General features: G+C 40.2%; 1 protein-coding gene across 1 annotated transcript in view; it reads left to right on the top strand.

The window, feature by feature from the left end:
- Positions 1 to 217: 217 nt before the first annotated feature.
- LOC135712516 (uncharacterized) overlaps positions 218 to 27,181 on the top strand; it is a 95,351-nt gene continuing 68,387 nt past the window's right edge. Inside the window, exons 1-2 of the mRNA XM_065235461.1 lie at positions 218 to 403; positions 463 to 538. The gene's annotated coding sequence lies outside the window, so the exon portion shown is untranslated. The remainder of the gene's footprint in view (positions 404 to 462; positions 539 to 27,181) is intronic.

Genomic DNA, 27,181 nt, shown 5'->3' with positions numbered 1-27,181 from the left:
TCGCCAATTGGATTTATGTCCGATCTACTGGATCTAAAGCCCTACAGTAAAAGTATGGACGTCTGTCAAAAGTTGTTCCAATCGAACCGTCAAAATGCACCGCTTTGCTCGATTGGAACAGCTTTTTTCAGTTTTGTGGTGACAGTCGTCCATACTTTTATTGTAGGGCTTTAACTGGATCTACTCCGTTTTTTAAACTGATAGTAGGAGTGTCTTCTGGATTTTGTTGGTTATTTCCATGTTTTGCGTCACACGTTGAAAGCTGGACTAAAGGTGAACTATTGGTGTGATTGTACAGATTGCGTAGATAATGTTCTTGTGTTAACGATATCGGTGAAGGTCCTTCCTGAGTTATATGTTGATTACGCGTGTGGTTAATCAGCCTGTTTATCAACGTCGAGGGGTAATTATTCTGCCGGAGATGTTGAAAAATAATGTGTTTCTTATGATCTCTTGTTTTAGTGCTCAGCAATTGGACGTGTTTTCATATAGTTATTTTCGAGGTTGCTCTTCATGATTGTCGGTTGGAAAGAGAGTGGTAAGTCACCAACTGCCCGGAGGCGATGGGGATTGAATAACACTGTGTGTGCATGGTTTGGTCGTTGTTGCCAAGTCGGTGGTACTAGGGTGTCATTCAATTAATACAAAACTAACAATCTTATATTGTCGCACTTCTGTTAAATTCTCATTTGGTGACGATCGAAGCGCGCCGCTCATAAGCGCGCTGCAACCCCGCCCATAAGGATTCTACACAGGTGTGTACCCGAAAAAAAAATTACAGTGAAATTTTCAGTGGAAACAATGCTCTAACATTAATATTTATTGTCGAGAATAAAAATTATTGTTATGATGTGGTACCCTTCCGAAAACGGCAAAACTGCTACCTAGCTGTACAATGAATGTACATAATAAAATGTTGTTACAGTGATTTTTATCGTATTTTTCATTTATTTTATTGTTAACATGATTCGATCATGAACAATAATGAACAACTCTATTACAATAAAAATTGTTGTTACATTAAATATTGGTGTATTTTCATTGTGGGCTACTTCACGAACAATAAAAATAAATCTGATTGAAGCATGCAGACTATGAGAGGGTCAGCAACACTGCCAATGTAATTAAGATAGGCGCTGCTCGTATGGCTCTGGCTTTGACAGTTCGTTTGGCTCAAAACCAGGCAGTCCGCGTCCGCTCATATCTTATCCTAGACCCTCTTTAAAGCTTAATGGAGATCTTTTCCGTGCAGTCAATAATCATACAATAATAATTAAAAAATTCCACCACTTGAAGATGTCAGGAAGGAACTCTCAGGTGGAAGCATATTTCATGGGCGATTCTCTCCAGTCGAATGCATTAACTTATCAACGACGCTCAACCACCAAGGAGACGTGACCTAGGGATATCGAGCGCAGGGGAGTTGGCCTGCATTTCTCACAAGTTCCGGATCGAATCTCGATCCATAACCAGTAAAAAAAGGACCACCCGTAACAGACATACCACCCCCTTCCCTTCCCGGGCAATGTTTTATTTTTTCGATTTATTTTTAAAGTCGATAAAGTAGATCTGTCAAGCCAACACATACACTCTAAAGTACACTGTTATTTTTTTTAATCAATAAATTCGCCAACCAACAGTAAAATAACAATAATATATAATGTTATTGAAAAAAAATTATATGGGAAAATCACGAAAATTTCATTGTTAAGATACTTAACAACCCCCCTTTTTTATTGTAAATTTTCCATTTACCATGAAATTTATTGTTTTGTACAACATAAATCAAGGTAAATTTATTGTAGACGTAACAATATAAATCATTGTTAAGACAATAATTTTCGTCTTATTGTTACATTGTTTTTTAATGTATTTTTGTTGTTATTTTTTTTCGGGTAACTTAGATAGTATTTTATGGCAGCGGCTTGAGGAGCGAATCCTGGATAACGAGCGCCGTGGACGCAGTCGTACAGCTATAAACAGAGAACAGATGGTATAATCCCATTTTGAGAAATTATCCTGCCACACACAATATTGGTTCATCATTTGACTTGCCTTTTGATCCCAAATATATCTATGAGCTTACCCCAATATCGTACAAGAATCTGTGTTTAATAATTTGACATAGTTCAATGTCCGCGTGTGTGTGTGCGCAAAAGAATCCTCTTCGACGACTCCCACGCCTGGTAATGGCGGAGTGGCACGATTTGGGGTTGGTCACTGGTTCGGGGTATTTGGTGGAGACAGTTCTATCAAATTCTAGCCTTAATATGGGCTGATTCTGTGGTTTCGATCGGAGGGAGAAAACTAAACACTTCGCCTCGTCGGTAGGCTTACCATATCAAAAACTTGAAAAGGAGGACATTTCATTTGAGGTTTGGAGATTAAGGAGGACAATGATTCCTTTTCTTAACATTAAAGGAGGACAATGAGTTTTTATCAAACGTTTTAATAATATGTGCGCTATCACAAATTTCATGATTTGCTAAGGTTCAATTGAGATGGTTCATAACTTGTGGTAGATATCAATTTAATTCATGAAATGAAAACTGCAGCTTTACAGCCTAAAAACCATCCCAGCCTTTATCATGTACAAAAATCAGGATACATGTCATCGCTGATTGAAACCAACATGGAACATCTAAGCAACCTGTTAAATTTACCAGAGAGTTTATCGAACATTATAATTTATTTTCGAAATGTCAAATTTTTAGTAAAAATACAGAAAAATTGATGAATTTTCACTGACTCTTCGAAAATAATATATAATGTTCGAAAATCCCTCTGTTTTTGATCGTCCGATTTTCGAGAAATTGATTGTCAAAATTGATTCCTGGTTTGTCTGAAATATGCAGGTTTATTTAAAAATTTTCCATACGTCAAATTTAGGTTAAATTCACGAAATGGACAGCAACCTTGATCGCAGCCTAAATGTGGGGAGTTTTTTCCTTTATTTGACGTCGGTCTCTGTTCCGCAATCTAGTGCCAATCACCGACGGACATCGATTGCCATCCATTGACGGCAATCGAATGTGCAGGAAGGCAGCTTCCACACCTGCGTAGAATATCGCACCCATTCAAACACACATGGGCTGAGACCAACGGCTTTACTTCCCATCCGAAGGAAGACGTGACCAGAGATTTTTATGCCTCATGTGGGGAGTTGACAGCTGTAGTATACTCCTAGTCCCACCATCGAATGGCATTTGCTAGATAAGATAAAGTTGCGACATAATTAAACAAATAAGCTCTGCAAACAACGCTTTTTGAATTTTTTTTTATTAATATGTTACTGGAAAAATGCAAGGATTAAAAAGGAGGACATTTTTGGGCAAAAGGAGGACGTAGAAAAAATATTGAAAAAGGAGGACATGTCCTCCTTTAGGATACCATATGGTAACCCTACTCGTCGGTCTTATCGCATATATTCGCGCTTAAGGTCTGTATAGAGATCGAAGCGAAGCGAAAATCTCATACAAAATACAAAATTTTTCACCAGCGTGAAAAACGCAATTGGCTAATTTTTCGCTTCGCTTTGAACTGTAAACAGATACGATCCAGCGAAATCTAATTTTGTGGATCGTATCTTTTTCGCTTACGTTTATTTTTTTTTCACGCATGCAGCGCTCGCGAAAAGAGCAGCAGCTAAGCGAAAAGTTGACGTTTCGGGAGAGCGTATCTGTCAAATTTTCACTTCACCGGAGGTGTAAACTGATCGATTTCGTTTCACATGAACTGTAAACTGCGAAAAAAGGGAACTGGAAAATGTTCCACAAACATTTTTTCACAACCTTTTTCGCTAGTGAAATTTCATGACTTTTCGCGTGCTTCAATTTTCGTTTCGCTTCGATCTGTATACTAGGCTTTATGTTAAATTCTCATTTGGTGACGGTCGAAGCGCGCCGCTTATAAGAATTATACACAGGTGTGATACTAAGATAATATTTTATGGCAGTGGCTTGAGGAGCGAATCCTAGATAACGAGCCGCTGTGTGCTAAATCAATGGGCGCAGTCGTACGGCTATTAACAGAGCAGATGATAAAATCACCGACAAACCGACATGAAACTTAAACTTAACTCTTCACAGAAATTCAAAACAACCCAAAATTAAGTTCTTTTCACTCATCTCCTATGTTCCGTACGATAAGCCAAATTTGGGTAAACCGGCTCAAAGTAGTTTGCATTGAAGCACGGCAAAAAAAAATTACCCATCGCTAAGTTATTTTCTATTTTTTCTACCCAAAATTAAGTTCAATTAACTCAAATTTGGGTATATCGCATATTACTCAATTTTGGCTTCTCGTACGGAACTAGACGGTTGAGTCGAATCTTTCGTTCTTTTTTGACAACAATAGCGAGAGGAAATGAAATGGGCAGAGGTCAAATAACTCAAATTTGAGTTTAAAAAACCCAAGCGGTGGGTAGTTTTGTTTTTCTGTGTTGATCGAGAATGCATAACGGCGGATTAAAATGTGCAACGATCCCATCTGTCAAAACCATCGACATTTTTTATCTAGATAAAAATAATTAGACGGGAATAGATTAGACACGAACCAACTCATACGCATGCGTGTTCGTGGCTACACTCAAAGATAAATTAAATCAAAAAAGCTTAAAAAGTATGCAGATTCCCGCTTCACCTTATTGAGTCCGAGCAATGATTATTTCGGCAGTAGTCATGCATGATTCAAATCGAAATAATCTTTCCAGTATTAAATTTTATTCTTTTTCAGTACTGATATATTGTCGCGCTTATGTTAAATTCTCATTTGGTTACGGTCGAAGCGCGCCGCTCATAAGCGCGATGCAACCATAGAGGTAACTCTAAGACTAGAAGGTCCCGAAATAACGTGCTCAACTTTTTGGCTCAGCTCTTCGGTCCCAAGCTAATCGATTCACCCCTCGAAACATAGGAAAAACCAATAACCCCTCATTTTATCTGTCAAACTTTCATAGCGAATCAAAACAAACATTGCGTAGTACTAGAATTTCGACTAGAATAGGGTACGTTAATCGTTTGCTTGGTACCAATAGGCTACTAAAGTGGTGAGCCAATTTAAAATCGTTAGTTTCGTATTGATTGTTGATGCAACCCAGTCCATAAGGATTATACACACTTAAATTTTTTCGCCGAGATTCCAACAGCCGAGTAGTTCTGCAATTTAGTTTGCTGAGGTTCAGCAAAACAATTGCCGAGACTCAGCTAACAAATATCATTTTGCTGAGATTTCAGCTAACAAACAGATATTTTGCAGATATGTCAGCAAAAGTATATGCCAAGGTAATCGGCTGTTGGAGATTTTACCGAGCTAGATTAAGTGTGTACACAGGTGTGTAACTTTGATAGTATTTTATGGCAGCGGCTTGAGGAACGAATCCTGGATAAAGAGCCGCTGTGTGTTAATAAAGAGGGTTTCGGATGGACCAGGAGGAATAAAACGATTAACAACGCGATTTACAAGAAGCGATAAAAAGGTTAATGTGTATTCTCTCGTGTTTTGTTTACAAGTGATGAAAAATGAATAATGAACACCAGCAAAAGAAACTACAGTGGTGTAGGAAAAAAAGGGGCACCAAAGGTGCAGTGGTTGCCATCTCAACACCCCTGCTCAACCACAGCATCGTCCTAGTCCTAGCAACGATCGTAGATGCTTGAATGGTGAGGGCGGAAGTCCCTTCGTCATAATATCAGACTGTTGCTCCGATGTTCCGACGAATTTAATCTTCAGTACGCCCTGGTGTATCAAGTCCTTCAAAAAATGATATTTGGTGTCAACGTGTTTTAGTCTGCCATGATCACGACAGTCCTCGGCGATCCGAATGGTAGACTGATTGTCTTCATGAACCACTATCGGCTTATCGATCTTCTGGCCCAGATCCCGTAGCAAGCGTATCAGCCACAGCGTGTGACAAGCTGCTGTGCACAACGCCGACAACTCGGCCTCGGTCGATGATAATGACACGGTGTGCTGCTTCCGTGTTATCCAGCTTATAGTGCAACCGAACAACTTGAAGATGCAACCGGTTACGGAACGACGATCAACCAAATCGTTAGCCCAATCTGAATCCGAATATACTTCCAACACTGGCGAACACTCATCATCCCGGAAGATCAGTCCAACATCCAGAGTCTCCTTGACGTATCTTAACATCCGTTTGAGGTGAACCCAATGATTCTCGTTCGGACAAGACTGGAACTGACTAAAGTAGTTCACGGCTGCTGAAAGATCCGGTCTCGTCGTTAGCGAAGCGTACATTAAGCAGCCAACGAGCTCGCGGTACGGCTTCGACGTCCTCTGTTCTTCGATTCCTCGCGTCAGCTTCAACCGATTCTCCAAAGGCGTGGATATCGGCTTGCTGTCATTCATCTCGAAACGTTGCAGCAAGTTTTCGAAATAGTTGCGCTGATGAATCCGCATGATCCCGTTCGGCGCATCTCGTTCCACGGAAATTCCCAAGAACTGCTTTACTTCTCCTGCATCCGTCATCTCAAATTCCGCCGAAAATCCACGCTTCACAGCTTCCAAGACTTTCAGAGACGAGCTGGCCATCAAAATGTCGTCCACGTAGAGCACAACGATGACTTTGTTTTTCCCTTCGCCTCGTACGTAAAGACACTGGTCGTTCTCGCTGCGGACGAAACCCATCTTCACTATGAATGTGTGGAACCGTTCATTCCACGCGCGGGACGCTTGCTTCAAGCCATACAAGGAACGATTAAGACGACAAACGAGGCCTTTTCCCTGCTCAAACCCATCACCCAACAGCTCGAAGGGTATCCAGCTTCGCCACTGGAGAATACGTCTCGGAATAGTCGAACCCTCTCTCCTGGCTAAAGCCCCTAGCCACGAGTCTGGCCTTGTACCGGTCGCCCGCTTCGCCGCTTCCCTGCTTCACTCGAAAAACCCATTTGCAGGTAATCGCAGTTCGGCCTTCAGGAAGTCGCGTCAGCGTCCAGGTGTTGTTGCGCTTCAACGAATCCATCTCATCTTCAATCGCCTCCTTCCAGCGACCCCAGTCTTCGCGCTTCCGCAGATCAGCAATCGTGCTCGGAATATTATCGATATAGTTCAAAGCACTCAATGCGAATCCCGCGTACTCGACATCGAAATCGTCGTGCCATTTCGGTGGTTGCCGGTTACGTACCGGCCGATTTCCATCAACTGGCGTAGACTCCTCCACCGGCTCTGCTTCTGCATTCGAATTCGCATCTTCCTCAGCTGGATCTTCCGAAAAACTTCCGAATTCATCATCCGATCCTTCTTCATCCGATTCTTCTTCATCCGTTTCAGCGTTCCGACTTTCCAGATCCTCATCCAGTTCTTCGTTCCGGCTGCGAGGCAAAAACAAGAATTCGCCCTCGGGGTTTGCCCGGCCCTCGGTCCGGCCATCAACCTTCGATGGTGCTTCGGTCTCCACAAACACCACGTCTCGAGCCACAACGATTGCTTCCTTCTTCGGGTCCCATACCCGATAGCCATTCGGAGAGTAGCCAACGAAGATGCCTTGCCACGATTTCGGATCCAATTTCCTCCGCAGCTCTTTCGGAATGTGAGTAAACACTCGACATCCGAATACTCGAAGTTTCGAAATATCCGGCTTTCACGACTCCCACAATTCGAACGGAGTTCGGTTCGAATCAAGCGCACTGGTCGGGCTCCTGTTGATCAGGTACGCAGCCGTCTGGACCGCCTGACCCCAGAAAACCTTGCTTATTCCCGAATCCTGCAGCATCGCTCTCGCTTTCTCGACAAGGGTCCTGTTCATGCGCTCGCTAACCCCATTTTGCTCCGGGGTGTACGGCACAGTGAACTCTTGCTGGATCCCTTTCGACCTACAGAACTGTTTGAAACGCTTTCCACAGTACTCACCGCCGTTGTCGCTTCTCAAGCGGGAAATCCTCCTCTCGAACTTAGCCGTCACCATGGCTTCATACGCCACGAAACACTCCAGCACCTCATTCTTTGACTCCATCAAGTACACGGCGGTAAAGTGGCTCCAGTCGTCGATGAAGGTCACGAAGTATTTCGATCCATACAGCCCTGCTGGCGTAACCGGTCCACATACGTCCGAGTGGACCAGCTCAAGCACTCGCGACGAACGCTTTTCACCGCGCGACGAAAACGGTTGCCGGGTTTGCTTCCCTTCGACACAGGGTCCACACACGATCATGTCACTTTTCTTATCCGGGTTCAGTTTTAAACCCACTACCGATCCGTTCCGAGCAAGAACTTTGAGATTCTTCTCACTGATGTGGCCGAACCGGCGGTGCCACAACTTGAAGTCTTTGCTGATTCGACCGCACGAAAGCAACGATGTCTCACACGCACTTTGGTCCAACGAGTAAAAATCCAGTTCATAAAGCTTGTCCCGGCGCGCACCACAAGCTACCAGTTCGGAGTTGTTGAAGATTTTAGCTTTGCCGTCTTCGAACACTACCCGCATGCCAGCTTTTTCCACCTTCAACACCGAGAACAAATTGCACCGTAGCTGCGGAACGTACAGCACATCGTTGACAGTGCAATCGATCGACTTCCCGTCCACCACCGATACCACTTTCACCGTTGTTACCTGCTAGCTCAGGGATTGAAGGATATCAGGGTCGTTAAACTGCTTATAACTCTCATCCACGTAAGGTCGTTGACATCAAGTAGAAACACGTGAAATGAAGGTACCCTTTCAAAGGTGTTGCTAGATTCAGACACAAATAAACCCACCAGGCTGTACCAAAGTGTGTGCTTAAAAAAACTAATACGAAGGCTTTCCAAATCAATTCGGGAACGGCGAGGCTTAATGTCTCCTTTGTGAGCCCAGAAAGAAGCGGAACAACAACAAGAAGTGGAAGTGCTATGACCTAAGGACGTGCTCTACCTAATAAAGCTATAGATGCAACTTTTCATTTTAACATTTATTTTGTGACGTCACATTGAAAAGGGTTACCTGCGGGCATACTGCTTCTGGTTGATGATGTAGTTGGTGATCTGGTTGTGTTACTGATGGTGGCGGTTGTCGACGGGTGGTGGAGCTGATGATGTTGTTTGCTGGCCGGTATTCATTGCGGATGGAAACTAGCTTCAGCGAGGCAATCGCCGAAAGGCCAACGAATACAATGAACTGGACAATCGGGTGGCGACGGCGGTGTGATAGACGTACTGCCAGCGACGATGGTGAACTGGGCAGCGGGATGTCAACGGCGGTGCGGTGGCCGTACTGCCAGCAACGATGGTGAACTAGGCAGCGGGATGGCGACGGCGGTGCGGTTGGTATTTGTGCTCCGCACAAAGGATGCCGGCATGAACAATGCTGGGACTGTCTGGAGGTTCCACCGAGATGACTGGTGGACGTTATCGGCGGTCTGCCGATGAGTATGATACGCCGTTTGCCACTCACGCCAGTCGTCCACGTACTTCTCCTTATCCTGCCAAATAATTCCAAACAGAAAGAAAAAAAGGCCCACTTCCTGGACCTGCCCACCACAGATTAGACCCTTATTGTGACGTCACTCTCTTTCCTCTATTTTTGTTACATAGACTAGTATAGAATTTACCTTTTTCCTTATGTTCCTTTACTCCTATTCGTAGGAATCTCCTTTCTCCTTCTAATTTTTTTTTTAATCTAGTTTCACAAAACATTCAAAAATTACATTAGAACACTGTTCCTTTCTTCTCCACTACTGGAACTTACAATTTACACAAAAGACTACCACTAGAACAATGAAAATTCCTTTGTTCCTTTGACCACCTGCTAGCACAATGGTCACGCCACTTCCACCGAAGTCGCAAAATAATCAATTTGACTTTCGCGCGCACTTCTCCTTTCGAGAGTTGAAATTAGATAGCCTTCTGCTTTTGGAATTTTATTTATTTTAACTGCTTTTCGGCACCACAGGGCCGATGAAATGCCGAAGTTTGACATTTCGGCCTGGTTGGTTCATTTTTCTTCCTCATGCGCCACCTGTGATTGAGCTAAACAACTTGGCGGGGAAGTATTTCGCCCGTTCGTTCAAACTCCTTGACACTGGCAACACACACATGGAGAATCGTGAGAGTGGAACAGGCTCTCTCACTTGCTAAGCCTACAAATGAGAGCCACTGTTCCAGGGTGTTAGTTTATTTATTTTATTTCAGGTGGGACTGTTACAGGGAGGGAGGTTTTGGACTTGTGGAGGAGCCAACAAGTAAACATTGGAACCAACGGTTACACCGTACCGGACTGTTTCGCGACGATCGATTCGCCGTCCTTGGCCACAGCGATCTCTACCGGCTTCTTCAACGGACGTAGCTCGGAAAATAACTCCCGGTCGCGCACTAGGTGGTCAGACGCACCGGAATCAATGAACCACCTTGCCACCTCACGCCAACAAAACTGACACCATTTCGGTCGGAGCTTTCCGCAACGTTCGCCTTCGTTTTCTGGTGACCACTCGGACCGGAACGCGTCCCAAACCTCCTTGGGGGTACGCTTGTCCTGGACATACTCCAGCTGGGAGTCGTGGATCCTAGATATCAGGAGAGATTTACACTTCTTCTCCTGCTTGGCCCGTTTCTCACGGGCGGCCGCCTTCTGCTTCTTCACTTCTGCATTATCACCGGCTTCTTCTTTGATTTCAGCAATATCAGCCAACTCCCGCTCGACGCAGTTGAGCAAGTCGTACTCCTCAAGCAGCACCGTCACGCGGAATTTCCACGCCGAATAATTGCTTCCGTCGAACAACGCCAGATGATACCGATCGTTCTGTATTTCCTCCACCATCGTAACACCGTTACACTTTACTCGGTTCCCGACACTTCCGAAGCGACCTGGGCCCACAACCTAAAGAGAGTTTCGGATGGACCAGGAGGAATAAAACGATTAACAACGCGATTTACAAGAAGCGATAAAAAGGTTAATGTGTATTCTCTCGTGTTTTGTTTACAAGTGATGAAAAATGAATAATGAACACCAGCAAAAGAAACTACAGTGGTGTAGGAAAAAAAGGGGCACCAAAGGTGCAGTGGTTGCCATCTCAACAGTTAAATCAATGGGCGCAGTCGTACCAACAATCAATACGAAACTAACGATTTAAAATTGGCTCACTACTTGACTAGCCTATTGGTCCCAAGCAAACGATTAACGTTGGCCTGAATCGAAAATACACAAGTGAATCGCCCCTCGCATAGATCCGTATAAAGAGAGAGAATACGAACTTAGTATAAAAATGGTTTATGCATGAGAAAGTATAAAAAGCGAGTATGCGAATGATGTATTAAAGGGATTTATCAGCCAAATTGTATTTTCGATGGTTGTTGTTGTTGTTTCTTGTAAAATTCACTTTTAAACTTGCATATCTATGAATATCAACGAATAATGTATTAATTAAATTTGATAATTACATAAGTTGATATTAAATCCTTAATCATTTTGCTTCGTTTTACTCAACCTTCAACTGGAAACCACTGATTGGATCTGCTGAGCTCGCACAGGCTTGTGTGTGTCCGAAGTGGACGTTTTAGTACGTAGCAATAACTTTGTAGCCCCCGGCTGCGTGGCACTGGACGTCCAGAACAGGAAGTGATGCAGGACACGTTCAACTCGACTAGAATGAACTACGGAATACAGGAATGCGTTAATTATGATCTACGCCGTAGAATAAAAATAAAGGCTTCCATTTCCCGGCCGTTTCGTTTTGTAGGCAATTTTCAGCTAAGATTTAGTCAGCGAAAGAGCGAACATTGGTTTCATTCTTGGTTTTCTTCGTCTAAAGCTTATATTTGTTTCTTGTTCCGACTGTTTTCGACAACGAACTACGCACTTAATCTAGCTCGGTAAATTCTCCAACAGCCGATTGGCTCGGCATTTGAATTTGCTGATATCTCTGCAAAATATCTATTTGTTAGCTGATGCCTCAGCAAAATCTTATTTTTAGCTGAGTCTCGGCAATTGTTTTGCTGAATCTCAGCAAAATAAATTGCAGAACTACTCGGCTGTTGGAATCTCAGCGTAAAAATTTATGTGTGTAGCAACTGATTTTTCACGCGTGAAGTGTTTACTAACAAACTATGATAACCTAGTATAGAAATTCAATCTTCTATGGATTAATTTTAAATCTAAGCGCTATGTATAAGGAATGAATCCGAAAAAGCATTAAATTTTAATCTATTTCAGAATAATAATAATTTTGAGTGTACAATCTAGTCAGCCATGATTAAACTGGGATTAATATCAGATGCTTATTTTTTAGAAAGAGAGGATTAATTCTCGGATTAATTTTTAATCATTCGATATGGTTAAACTGAGTTTAATGTCAAATTGATTAAATATCAAGCAAAATGGGAATAGTTCAATTTATCAGTGTAGGATACACATTTTTCGCGAACACGGCGGCAGATGTCAGTTTTGTGCTTTGATCAGATATTTTATGGTACTTTGTATGGTCATTCATGTCGGTTTGTCGGTGGTAAATTCCCATTTTGAAAAATTATCCTGCCACACACAATATTGTACGTAAGGAGTATAGAGATTGCTGACGTTTATCGTACGGACACTACGTCACGTATACGTATACGCAAAATGTTTTCATCGGGGAAAAAAACTTCATAGCGGAAAATTTTCCCGATGAAAACAAATCACTGACACAATAATACTTTAGCAATCTCTATAGCGTACAGAAGTTTGGTGTGAACTAAGATAATCTATACGGGAGGTGTGTTGTTTTTATATTTTAGCAACAATCAATACGAAACTAACGATTTTAAATTGGCTCACTACTTGACTAGCCTATTGGTCCCAAGCAAACGATTAACGTACCCCATTCTAGTAGAAATTCTACTACTACACAATGTTTGTTTTGATTCGCTATGAAAGTTTGACAGTTTGAAGTTTCACTAATACATGCATTTTACTGGTTGAAAATAAAAAACAAACCGCTGTCAAGTCGAACACTTTGACAGCTGATTTCGTGGTTGAAAATTATAAACATATCGATTTTACACGGCTAAGCTCACTAGCGTTTGTGAAATGCACAAGTATGGGACAATAAAACATAAAGATTATCCAATACACTTGTATTATTGCTAGCAATAATACTTTTAATTTTGACTCTGTTTAATGAGTGTACGAAAACATCGTTGAAACAACAATCAATACGAAACTAACGATTTTAAATTGGCTCACCACTTTAGTAGCCTATTGGTCCCAAGCAAACGATTGACGTACCCTATTCTAGTCGAAATTCTAGTACTACGCAATGTTTGTTTTGATTCACTATGAAAGTTTGACAGATAAAATGAGGGGTTATTGGTTTTCCCTATGTTTCGAGGGGTGAATCGATTAGCTTGGGACCGAAGAGAGTACCAGAGCTGAGCCAAAAAGTTGAGCACGTTAGTTCGAGACCTTCTAGTCTTAGAGTTACCTCTATGGTTGAAATTTATTTCAATAATTTATGCAGAACAATCATATAGGATGTATCTTATTGAGAGCGCCAAACTATACCAAAACAATTTTTTTCTTAAAAGGCAAATCCGAGAGCAAATCTAAATTACTATCTAATGATTGGGATAGGTCTGTTTACAATCTATAAACGTCAAAAATCATCGGAAGGTATTCCATTAATATACATGTTCTCCTATAGTGCAAACAAAAATGACTGTCCAATAGTTTCTACATGTCTGTTTACAAGCGACATTTCAACAAACGTCAAAAATCGTTAAAAGCAACTCCAATAAAATATACATGATTATAATATAACAACAATTTCAAAGAAAAAATATAGTGAGTCTCAGAATTTCGTGAAAATTGGTATCCTCAATGCGTGGTCCGAAGAGTCTTTTTTTTTTTTTTTCAAAAATGCTTTTTTTTTAAAAACAATCACAACTTCTGAACCTTTTGAGCACTTCGAGGCCTATCTTGAGTGGACAAATGTAGTTGATCATGATGAAAAATTCAAAACGCTTATGCTCTTCGGTGGGTCAGATGTACGGAGGGTTGTGTCCAAGATAAAAGTTAACGATTCACATCCGTTGGACAACCGCTACCGAGCTGCTCTCCAACTACTTGATGAGTATTTCATTCCACGTGTGTCGAAGACCTATGAAAGACAAAAATTCCGACAAATGGCACCTGAAGCAAACGAAAAGCTAGATAGGTTTGCAATCCGTCTGAAGAAACAAGCAACAAACTGTTCATTCGAGGACCAAACGGACAGTATGATCGTCGATCAGATCGTATCAACCACCAAGGATGAAAAACTGAAACGGAAATGCCTGGAAAAAGATCATACACTGGAAGAGGTTTTGGCAATGAGTCGAGCTCATGAATCTGTTCAGCTCCAACTGAATGTCTAGGAAAGTGGAATCAATGAAAAGAATATTGTCAACACGGTGCAATCAGGTGCAGCTCCAGATGTGAAGAAACACCGTGTAGATAAAACCAAAACGAAGCACGCAAACATATGTTTCCGGTGTGATGGACGGCACAACTCGAATGATTCCATCTGCCCAGCATTGTCTCGGAAATGTAAGATTTGCAACAAGAGCGGACATTTTGCTCGGTGTTGTTCGAGAGGTAAGAAGTTCCCAAAATATGATCGCCAGGAAAATTGTACTCAGAAGAAGAGGTTTCTTCGAGAAGTTAGTGGAGATGATACCAGTCAGAGAGAGGAGAGCGAAGTGTTCGACTTATTTCCAAGGTTGCAAATACTCATTTCAGCTAAAATAATGTTTTTCGGAATAATAAAACCAAAAGATGGTATGATGGCATGTTTTACATGTAACTTACAAAAAGATGTTACAAAGTATGCGTTTGAAACATAAAACCTGTAAATTATGCTTTCTATGAGTCACAATCAGCGATTTGCTGATCGCTGAGTGAGTGAGTGAGTGTGTGAAAAATCGCTGGTTGTGACTCTCATGAAGTGAAATAAACAGGTTTAATATGTCAAAAACATTCTTTGCAACCTCTTCTTGTATCCTACCAATTCAAAATATGATCATGGCATCTAATTATTTCATAATTAAAAAAGACATTGTTTTAGGTGAAATGAGTATTTGCAACCGTTGGAGGCGAACCAGCCTAAGGCTGAAAGCCTCCTAAATAAAGCTAAATAATAATAATAATATTTGCAACCTTGCTTATTTCACCTTGAATCAAGAAAGCGGTTCGTATCAGCAGCAGTGGGTGGAGTTTCACTGAGGATGATTATCGATACAGGTGCTGATGAAGATATTCTCAGTGAAAATGACTGGAAGATGTTGAAGTCTACTGGATTCGAGGCATACAGTATCAAGAAAGGAAGTAGCAAGGTATTCAATGCCTATGAATCCAAAACTGCGTTGAAGGTTCTCGGCGAGGTAAATACGGACGTAGCCTTTGAAGGAAGAAGCGTAGAAACAACGTTGTACGTCATCCAAGGCGGGAAATGTTCGTTACTTTCTGGAGACACTGCTATCAAGTTGGGTGTCATCAAGTTTCTGAACGTGGTTGAATCTGATCCTTTCCCTTGCATCACCGGTAAGAAGTAATTGATTAATAGGTAAAATTATGATGATTAATTAATTGACTTATTTATAGTATAATAGAAGGGAGAGATGTAGGATCTTTGATTATAGTATAGGATCTAGTCATCATTGGAATAAATAAATATTCATTCTGTTTCCAACAGTTGTCTTAGTCACTACAGTTAAGATAATTGATGATTGATCAACTAAAAGAACTAAATGTTCACATTTGTTCCGTCCACTAGCGGTCCTACGTCAAGCTTCCGTTCGTGCCCACAAGGCACAGATCCTTCTACTTTTTCGATAAAAAAGCTGCCCATTTCAATTGAGGGGCGCTATCATTTTATTTTGGGCCGCCAACGCACACCCTCTCACTACACTACACTAACTCACTCCAAAAAAGCAATGTTTTGGTTCATTGCTCATTTTTTTATATTTCACAACACTTTCCATTCTTGTACACGGCTTAACAGTGTTGGTCTATGAATCAACTATTATTAAAACGTTAAAAAAAAGTAGGAAGGGTTGTATACTAGATACGACCGCATGGTTGGCGTTGGATAACGTCAGTTATGTGTTGTACTTAATTGTGTATATTATATTTTAGGAATATTCTTTAATAACTCTTTTGCGAAAGTTTGGTGGCTCTGAAAAGGGCCGTTTTGTTGGGCTGATGTTGTTGACATTGATGGAACGGGCGACCTTGTTGGACGCTTATATAGTAGAACAGAAAATATCAGAGGTGTCAGATACTCGCATACGTACGTTAAACTCTTTCTTGATAATGTTGTGGCCCTGAAAAGGGTCATTTTACCAACGCGCTCGGTGTAGTTGCCCTTGCGGAGCAGACGGTGAATACGACCGACTGAGAACTGCAGCAGCTGGGCATTCCATGACGGCGGCCCAGTATACCGGAGCACTGGCACCAACGCACTCGGCGTAGTTGCCCTTTCGCCCCCAGGCTCTGCTGCCGCTGCTCTGGTACTGCTGCTCTGCTGCTCTGCTGCTGGATCGACGATCGGATAGACAATGATGGAACGGGCGACCTTGTTGGACGGTTATATAGTAGAATAAAAAATATCAGAGGTGTCAGATACTCGCATCTGATGTCTCGGTTGGAGAAAGTATAAGAATATAAAAAAATCAATCGATTTTCACCATCTTAAGACAATGGTTTACTTTTAACCATTTTTCAATAGTTTACAGAATGAAATCAATAGTTTTGAAACATTCAGCAAATTGCTAGAAATATTTCCAATCGATTGATGCCATTATCTCGTAAATCTATCGAGAGATGGTTGAGTTATTATCGTTCAAAATCTTTTAATTTTTCGTAACGCATCCAAAATGACTGTTTTCAATTTTGTACCCCCGTATGTTGCCGAAAGACGTTATCCAACGTCAAAATCCGCGGCGACGAGCACAAAATCGCGAAAACTTCACCAAACGAACTATGCAAAAATTTGGAAACGTCGATCGCTTCTCCTAGCGCCGTACTTACACTTTTCTGTTGTTCAATTCTTTATGCATTGGTCGGCAGTCAGGCTTGTTGCTTCTTTTACTCTCGCACTCTTAAAATGCAAAATGTTTTACGTCATCACCATTGCCAAACAACAGTGAGAACACATGACCAGTCCTGTTTTGTTGGCACAATCTCAGAGGGTGTGTGTGTTTATTTCAGTTGGGCTGATTCACAAGGTTGCTAGAATCATTTCACCGAATTCAAAATAAAACATCAATTTTCAAATCAAGAACAACATGTGAAAAGGGCATCCAAGCTTTTTGTAAACAAACCTTCTTATGCCCTTTTCTCGCCACCCATATGACACCAACGCAAACCATCAAGATTAACGGGTGAAGCATTCCCCTTCCCGTTGATATTGTTGGTTCGTGTAGGCGACCCTCGGTTGGCGAGAATAGGGCCCACAAATGTTTGTTTACAAAAAGCTTGTATGCCCTTTTCACATGTGGCTCTTGAAATGAATGTAAAAATATGATGATGATGGTTCCACCTCTTACCCCTACAAAGGTTTGAGCTGGACGAGTTATCTTTAAGATAATTAAATATAAACATTTTAACCAGGTTTGCAAACAAAATCGAGCTGGTTACAATTACAGATATAAATGTCCTGTTAAATATGCTATAGGCATCAACCAAAAACATCAAAAGTCCAAGTTGGAAGGGAAGTAAAGCCGTTGGTCCCCGGGCCATGAGTTGATGGGTCGATAGGTAATGTCCAGCTGAGGAAGCGGTTGGTAGCATTGGTACTCAGTACGGAAGACAAGATCGACGGAAAATAAATCAAAGGAAAAAAAAATAAATAAATAAAAAACGCAATTTCGAAAAATAAGAAAATGCTGAACTCAATTCCCCCGATAAACCCTTACGTAATAAGTACATGACCCCTTACATGTATGAAATTATTTGAATCTAAAGTTTACACTTGCCATGGAGTTTTTAGAAAATCTTATAGTTAAACTTAAAACTGCGAAATTACAATACTTCCCCCCTTTATAAAGATAAACGCTAATTTACTATATGTATTGGTATGCCTGCACCAAAACCAATACATACGTTTAAATCATTAATTGGATTCTAAATCCAATCTGAAGGAAGGAAGTTCTACGAATTTCAATTCACTTCTCCGAAGCTTATAGAACTTCTCTGAGTTTTGTATAACTTCCCTAAAATTCTAAAAACTTCCTTGAAATTCGTGGAAGTTCGTAGAACTTTCCTCTATAATTCATAAAATTTCCTTAAAGTTTGTTAAACTTTCACGAAGTTTGTAAAACCTCCTTATAGTTCGTAGAACTTGCCTGAAGTTCGATAAACTTCCTTGAATTTCATAAATATCTTCCCTGAAGTCCGGCATACTTTGATCAAATTTATGCAGCAATCGGTATTTTTTCGGTACAATGATTTTATTGTTCCAGCAAATGTACAATAAAAAATATTGCAAATTTGTTGTTCTATTATAATTTTTTTTTCGGGACTACCATCAAGGTACGGGTGTCACGTGTTTAAGAGCCGCATATTAGCGGAGCGAGGTCGACTCTAATTAATGTTGACATATACCATTGACGAAAAATCTGCAGACAAATTATCCGATTTAAACATCTAGCAACCCTAATAAAAATTACCATAAGCGAACGATTACCCAAATAATAGAACTATACCACAAATAGTTTGGATGATACCCCGAACACGCCGTTGATGATGATAATGATGGTCCCACCTCTTACCCCTACAAAGGTTTGAGCTGGACGATTTATCTTTAAGATAATTAAATATGACAAAATCGAACTGGTTACAATTACAGATATAGGGTAAATTATGGCTTCGGCCATTGACTGTTTTCGGCAACCGAAATTGAAACGCTTATTTAACTGTATTTTCCCATCAAAACTCTTCGCTGAATGTATTAAGCCGATTCCTTACCTTTTCAGCTTCAATCTGATTACATTTTTACGACTGTGAATTCCTGTTATACCATATTTTTCTTTAAATGAAATATACATACTACAAAATACGGCTGATTTCGAGTTGCCGATAATAGAACAGCTGGTTAACACGCAGTTCAAATGGAAAGGGTGCCGAAGAAAAAGAGACTGCCGACAATAGTCACTCTCACCTGAGAAGTTTGGAGCGTTGTAAAAACATGTTCAACCCGTTTTGATCAATTCTGTCGATTGGAATTGGTAGAACAGCAAGCAGCAGAAAAATGTCAACAAACAAACCTGTCATGTATGTGTGTGACGCTGAGAAATCGCTAATAGAAGTTCGGACGCTGCTTAGATTGACGAGAATACGTAAATTCCCCTACATAAATTCCCTCTAGAGTTTACAGTTGCTTCACAGCGATATAACTGTGGAAAAGCTCAGGCGTATATCGTTAAGCAAAATAACCATAACAATTTTATTAGGAAAGATCAAGCAAGATGGGTACAATGTCCGTTGTATGTAAACCATCAAACCTCTATACATCATTTTTGATACATTAAGATGTATATCAGATGTTCTAGGCTCTCCAAATCTTCCTGTAGTTCACTTCATATAATGCACCAGATCAATCAAGCCATGTGCAAAATATCTTGTAAAAAATAAAAAATATAGCCAAATTGGTTCATAGAACTTCTACAAACAATTTGTGAACCATACCTCTTCGTTTGAATAGTTATCGACAACATCCGCTACAAATCCTCTCATCCGAATCTCTGTCTTTCTTTTCTTATCAGGAATATTAAATAACATGAAATATTCGTCCGCTGATTCCGATGAAGATGACTCCAATAATCTACTTTGAATTGGCTCACTACTTGACTAGCTTATTGGTCCCAAGCAAATCGATTAACGTGCCCCATTCTAGTTAAAATTCTAGTAGTACACTATGTTTGTTTAAATACGCTATGAAAGTTTGACAGATAAAATGAGGGGGTTGAGGATTTTCCTATGTTTCGAGGGGTGCATCGATTAGTTTGGGATCGAAGATAGTACCAGAGCTGAGTCAAAAAGTTGAGCACGTTTCTTCGGGACCTTCTGGTCTTACCTCTATAGTACGACAGTGTACTTTCAATGTCTGTACAAGGTATAAACAAAGAAGACCACCTTAGCAACGATTGGCAAAACGACCCAAGTAACCAAAAGTTCTGATAAAAGGCTATTTGTGGCTTAAGCAGCTTGGTTGGTGTTGGTCTAAGCAGTCTCATTTTTAAGTCGTTATAAGAATTCGAAAGTTCCGGTATCATAATTGAAGAGCATTCTAAGCAGCTTCTGGCGGAACTTGAACGGAACTTTTAGAAAATATTAAAAAAGGTTTTTGTCCTCTACACCAATTCTATATTTAGTTCGCAATTTTATGAAAGTTATTTCTAAAGGCAGGTATTAATGTGTATTGATTTATCAGCATTAGTAGTAGAGAATTGCAGCTGGTTGAAGAATTAAAACCCAGTTCTTCTGCGTGAGAGTTCCAGCACGTCATCTGAGATATAATAAAGTGAGCTGTGGTCCCGCCTACTGTTGGAGTTTTCAGTCCAGCTGACTGACTTTAATACGAAGCACAACACCTTGATGAATTTAAAATTGGTGTTTGCCCGCATGGTATTCCAACACATTTGTGGCGCAGTGGTTAGCGTTCGTAGATCGCATGCCGAAAACACACGGGTTCGAATTCAGGAAATTACTTTTTATTTTTTTTATGTTTGGATAGAATCTTGATGCTCTGCATAAATATAAGAATTATGATTTATTCGGGCCACTGATCATTTCATAATTACGTACATTAAATTTTGTTACTAATAAAGACTTGTGCGGATTGCTTCAAACGGCTTGAAAGTTCTGTCGGAACTTTATTTGAACTTTATGGCACTTGAAAGTTCTGTCAGAACTTTATTTGAACTATATATACACAGAGTTTAGATTACCGAAGTCGGTAAAATTTTACTGGGTTTTTAAACAGTTGAGTTTTCAGTAATCAACTCAGTGGTTGTTGCTTTAACTGAAAACTCCGTAAATTGCAAGTGTCAAAAATTACCGTTTTAGTCGGTATAATAATTGTTGTATTTGTTTACATATTTGTATGCTGACTTATTCAGTAGGTTTTTGCAGTATGTTGATGAATAAATAATAATAAATAAAAAACACAATATTTAACATCTTGGCGATTTTTATTTGGGGACTGAGGTTAACATGTTTAGAAGCAGAGTAGCTATGATACTACTTTAACTGAGCTAATCTAGTGATAGTCCTGCTTGAGCGATCAACGCTACCTCGGTTTAGCCAGCTGGTTGCTTTCTTTGTGTGCCAAATTGTATGCCTAAGTGTGGAGCTCTACTTACACAATTTAATGTTTTTGCTTGAAAGAAACTAAAAATCTGGAAGTCGATACAGGAGTGCAGAAATTACTCAATTCCGTCACTATTTCTGTACTTCACTTTCAGACGTTCACTTTCAGACGTTTAACTGATTTTCAGAATGGTTTGCAGTTTTCACACAGAAATTTTAGAAGTCAAGTGCACGAGGTAGAACGGAGGAGGATGACGTAAAGTAAATAATTTGATTTACTGGTGTGATCAGTAATTTTGGAATCAAGTTTGATGACTGTTCCAGTAAAACATAATCAATACTGAAAACTCGGTGTTCTGTTTTACTGAGTTTTAGTCATTCACCGTAAAGCTGTAATTTTACGGTAAATTCAGTACTTGCTATTATCGTATTCAGTAGTTTTTCGCAAAAGCTACTGAACGTCAGTAGTTGTATTGATAATAGCTGAATGTTCGGTAGTTTTTGTGATTGAACTGTAAATCACAAAAACTACCGAAAACTGTAAATAAAATTACCGAACAGAGAAATCGTGATTAAGTGTGCATCAAAGCATGCTGCCCATGTAAACTGCAGGCAAAGCTTGCCTTCTACTGCTAGGTTCGCTAGTGTTCACAACAGTAATATGGAGCCACTTCTGGATCCGAAGTTCCCTATATGTGATCCAGGTGTGGGAGCATGGGTACTCAGTACGGAAAACAAATCATGGAAAAAAACAATCGGTCCTTCTCAGGACCATCAACCATGGTACACTGATAAAACAGCAAAGATTTTATGTATGTGGATTCACATATAACTTTCATAGAACGCTCCATAAATATGTGTATGTAAAATAAACGTCACGTGTAATGGCAGATAGTACCAAACTATGTGTGGACACACATAAAACAAATTCCCAATCGAGCCAGAGAATTTCAGAATGAAGAATTAAAGCACGTATTCGTAGAGCATTTTGATAAGCCAGGTTTTTTTTTTCATATTTTTAAAGATAAATATCTAAGAGAAGAGAAAACAATACGGGGCGAAAATGAACCAGCGAACCAGCTCGTGATTGGCTGATTTGATGTGCGTAAGATAGAGATATAAATAGATTAAGATAGAGATAGAGATAGAAATTAAAGAGTAAGAAGCCAATTGTCACCTCTTCGTTTTAGGTAAATATAGGCAAACATACTGGAAAAGTACGTATACATATATTTTTGACCCAAATTTTAATTTTAGTTATCGTCGATTGCTTATCTCACACGAGATTTCACCCCAATTCGATGTAATCTGAAACTGTTTGCACCACCGCGATGCGATAAATGTTCTGTGTATTATAGCATCTTCTTTCGCATCTTCCGAACCAGGACATATAGGGAAACGCTGCTAGGTATCATCCGAAAAGTGAAAATGCTGCAAACCAATCTTACTGCTTTGAAGTTCATCGGATGCCTGGTGTCACAACGAGCTTCCCAAAGTATTGTTGCGAATCTCCTTCTCCACTGCTGGATAAGTACGCCGTAGAGAATGTAGTGCTCATCAATCGTGATCGGTATTGGCCTAAATGGTGCTTTCTTGGGGATTTTTTCAATAGTAGTTATCATACCATATATTGGAATTGTTACGAATATTCAACCACAGACAAACAGACGTAACTCTTCATTGTGTATCTTCGTTCACGCATTTAACGGTTGATTTGAATATTATCAGTTCCGCGAACTACTCGCCGCAGCGCTGGCATCGAATCACTTTGACGTTTCTATACATTCTATAGAACTTTTATGCAATATTGTTTGCGAGTTAGCGAGCAAGCTTGTTTTCCGCGAGAAGCCTGAGAGATGTCAGTACTGAGGTCCTATGTTTTGAGATACTATGTTTTCAAGAAAAACTTTTTCAAAGAGTTACGTCTGTTTGTCTGTGATTCATCTATTTATCAACAACCCAGGCCTAAGCGGACAAAGTGAATATGCAAAAGTCATCAGAAGACTGTCCCCGATGTAATGGTGTCGGTCGGTATTGGCCTAAATGACGCTTTCTTGGGGATTTTTTCAATAGTAGTTATCATACCATATATTGGAATTTTTACGAATATTCAACTATTTATCAACAACCCAGGCCTAAGCGGACAAAGTGAATATGCAAGAGTCATACTCAGACTGTCCCCGATGCAATGGTGTCGGTCGGTATTGGCCTAAATGGTGCTTTCTTGGGGATTTTTTCAATAGTAGTTATCATACCATATATTGGAATTGTTACGAATATTCAACCACAGACAAACAGACGTAACTCTTCATTGTGTATCTTCGTTCACGCATTTAACGGTTGATTTGAATATTATCAGTTCCGCGAACTACTCGCCGCAGCGCTGGCATCGAATCACTTTGACGTTTCTATACATTCTATAGAACTTTTATGCAATATTGTTTGCGAGTTAGCGAGCAAGCTTGTTTTCCGCGAGAAGCCTGAAAGATGTCATTACTGAGGTCCTATGTTTTGAGATACTATGTTTTCAAGAAAAACTTTTTCAAAGAGTTACGTCTGTTTGTCTGTGATTCAACTATTTATCAACAACCCAGGCCTAAGGAGACAAAGTGAATATGCAAAAGTCATCCGAAGACTGTCCTCGATGCAATGGTGTTGGTCGGTATTGGCCTAAATGACGCTTTCTTGGGGATTTTTTCAATAGTAGTTATCATACCATATATTGGAATTGTTACGAATATTCAACTATTTATCAACAACCCAGGCCTAAGCGGACAAAGTGAATATGCAAAAGTCATCCGAAGACTGTCCTCGATGCAATGGTGTTGGTCGGTATTGGCCTAAATGACGCTTTCTTTAGGATTTTTTCAATAGTAGTTATCATACCATATATTGGAATTGTTACGAATATTCAACCACAGACAAACAAACGTAACTCTTCATTGTGTATCTTCGTTCACGCATTTAACGGTTGATTTGAATATTATCAGTTCCGCGAACTACTCGCCGCAGCGCTGGCATCGAATCACTTTGACGTTTCTATACATTCTATAGAACTTTTATGCAATATTGTTTGCGAGTTAGCGAGCAAGCTTGTTTTCCGCGAGAAGCCTGAAAGATGTCATTACTGAGGTCCTATGTTTTGAGATACTATGTTTTCAAGAAAAACTTTTTCAAAGAGTTACGTCTGTTTGTCTGTGATTCAACTATTTATCAACAACCCAGGCCTAAGGAGACAAAGTGAATATGCAAAAGTCATCCGAAGACTGTCCTCGATGCAATGGTGTTGGTCGGTATTGGCCTAAATGACGCTTTCTTGGGGATTTTTTCAATAGTAGTTATCATACCATATATTGGAATTGTTACGAATATTCAACTATTTATCAACAACCCAGGCCTAAGGAGACAAAGTGAATATGCAAAAGTCATCCGAAGACTGTCCTCGATGCAATGGTGTTGGTCGGTATTGGCCTAAATGACGCTTTCTTTAGGATTTTTTCAATAGTATTTATCATACCATATATTGGAATTGTTACGAATATTCAACTATTTATCAACAACCCAGGCCTAAGCGGACAAAGTGTATATGCAAAAGTCATCCGAAGACTGTCCCCGATGCAATGGTGTCGGTCGGTATTGGCCTAAATGACGCTTTCTTGGGGATTTTTTCAATAGTAGTTATCATACCATATATTGGAATTGTTACGAATATTCAACCACAGACAAACAGACGTAACTCTTCATTGTGTATCTTCGTTCACGCATTTAACGGTTGATTTGAATATTATCAGTTCCGCGAACTACTCGCCGCAGCGCTGGCATCGAATCACTTTGACGTTTCTATACATTCTATAGAACTTTTATGCAATATTGTTTGCGAGTTAGCGAGCAAGCTTGTTTTCCGCGAGAAGCCTGAGAGATGTCAGTACTGAGGTCCTATGTTTTGAGATACTATGTTTTCAAGAAAAACTTTTTCAAAGAGTTACGTCTGTTTGTCTGTGATTCATCTATTTATCAACAACCCAGGCCTAAGCGGACAAAGTGAATATGCAAAAGTCATCAGAAGACTGTCCCCGATGTAATGGTGTCGGTCGGTATTGGCCTAAATGACGCTTTCTTGGGGATTTTTTCAATAGTAGTTATCATACCATATATTGGAATTTTTACGAATATTCAACTATTTATCAACAACCCAGGCCTAAGCGGACAAAGTGAATATGCAAAAGTCATCCGAAGACTGTCCCCAATGCAATGGTGTCGGTCGGTATTGGCCTAAATGGTGCTTTCTTGGGGATTTTTTCAATAGTAGTTATCATACCATATATTGGAATTGTTACGAATATTCAACTATTTATCAACAACCCAGGCCTAAGGAGACAAAGTGAATATGCAAAAGTCATCCGAAGACTGTCCTCGATGCAATGGTGTTGGTCGGTATTGGCCTAAATGACGCTTTCTTTAGGATTTTTTCAATAGTAGTTATCATACCATATATTGGAATTGTTACGAATATTCAACTATTTATCAACAACCCAGGCCTAAGCGGACAAAGTGAATATGCAAAAGTCATCCGAAGACTGTCCCCGATGCAATGGTGTCGGTCGGTATTGGCCTAAATGGTGCTTTCTTGGGGATTTTTTCAATAGTAGTTATCATACCATATATTGGAATTGTTACGAATATTCAACTATTTATCAACAACCCAGGCCTAAGCGGACAAAGTGAATATGCAAAAGTCATCCGAAGACTGTCCCGATGCAATGGTGTCGGTCGGTATTGGCCTAAATGACGCTTTCTTTAGGATTTTTTCAATAGTAGTTATCATACCATATATTGGAATTGTTACGAATATTCAACCACAGACAAACAAACGTAACTCTTCATTGTGTATCTTCGTTCACGCATTTAACGGTTGATTTGAATATTATCAGTTCCGCGAACTACTCGCCGCAGCGCTGGCATCGAATCACTTTGACGTTTCTATACATTCTATAGAACTTTTATGCAATATTGTTTGCGAGTTAGCGAGCAAGCTTGTTTTCCGCGAGAAGCCTGAGAGATGTCAGTACTGAGGTCCTATGTTTTGAGATACTATGTTTTCAAGAAAAACTTTTTCAAAGAGTTACGTCTGTTTGTCTGTGATTCATCTATTTATCAACAACCCAGGCCTAAGCGGACAAAGTGAATATGCAAAAGTCATCAGAAGACTGTCCCCGATGTAATGGTGTCGGTCGGTATTGGCCTAAATGACGCTTTCTTGGGGATTTTTTCAATAGTAGTTATCATACCATATATTGGAATTTTTACAAATATTCAACTATTTATCAACAACCCAGGCCTAAGCGGACAAAGTGAATATGCAAAAGTCATCCGAAGACTGTCCCCAATGCAATGGTGTCGGTCGGTATTGGCCTAAATGGTGCTTTCTTGGGGATTTTTTCAATAGTAGTTATCATACCATATATTGGAATTGTTACGAATATTCAACTATTTATCAACAACCCAGGCCTAAGGAGACAAAGTGAATATGCAAAAGTCATCCGAAGACTGTCCTCGATGCAATGGTGTTGGTCGGTATTGGCCTAAATGACGCTTTCTTTAGGATTTTTTCAATAGTAGTTATCATACCATATATTGGAATTGTTACGAATATTCAACTATTTATCAACAACCCAGGCCTAAGCGGACAAAGTGAATATGCAAAAGTCATCCGAAGACTGTCCCCGATGCAATGGTGTCGGTCGGTATTGGCCTAAATGGTGCTTTCTTGGGGATTTTTTCAATAGTAGTTATCATACCATATATTGGAATTGTTACGAATATTCAACTATTTATCAACAACCCAGGCCTAAGCGGACAAAGTGAATATGCAAAAGTCATCCGAAGACTGTCCCCGATGCAATGGTGTCGGTCGGTATTGGCCTA

This window comes from Ochlerotatus camptorhynchus, unplaced genomic scaffold (assembly GCF_037179485.1).
Source record: "Ochlerotatus camptorhynchus isolate MF236.1 unplaced genomic scaffold, CSIRO-AGI_Acam_v1.1 ptg000491l, whole genome shotgun sequence".
NCBI lineage: Eukaryota > Metazoa > Arthropoda > Insecta > Diptera > Culicidae > Ochlerotatus > Ochlerotatus camptorhynchus.
This window is presented reverse-complemented; position numbering and strand designations above follow the sequence as displayed.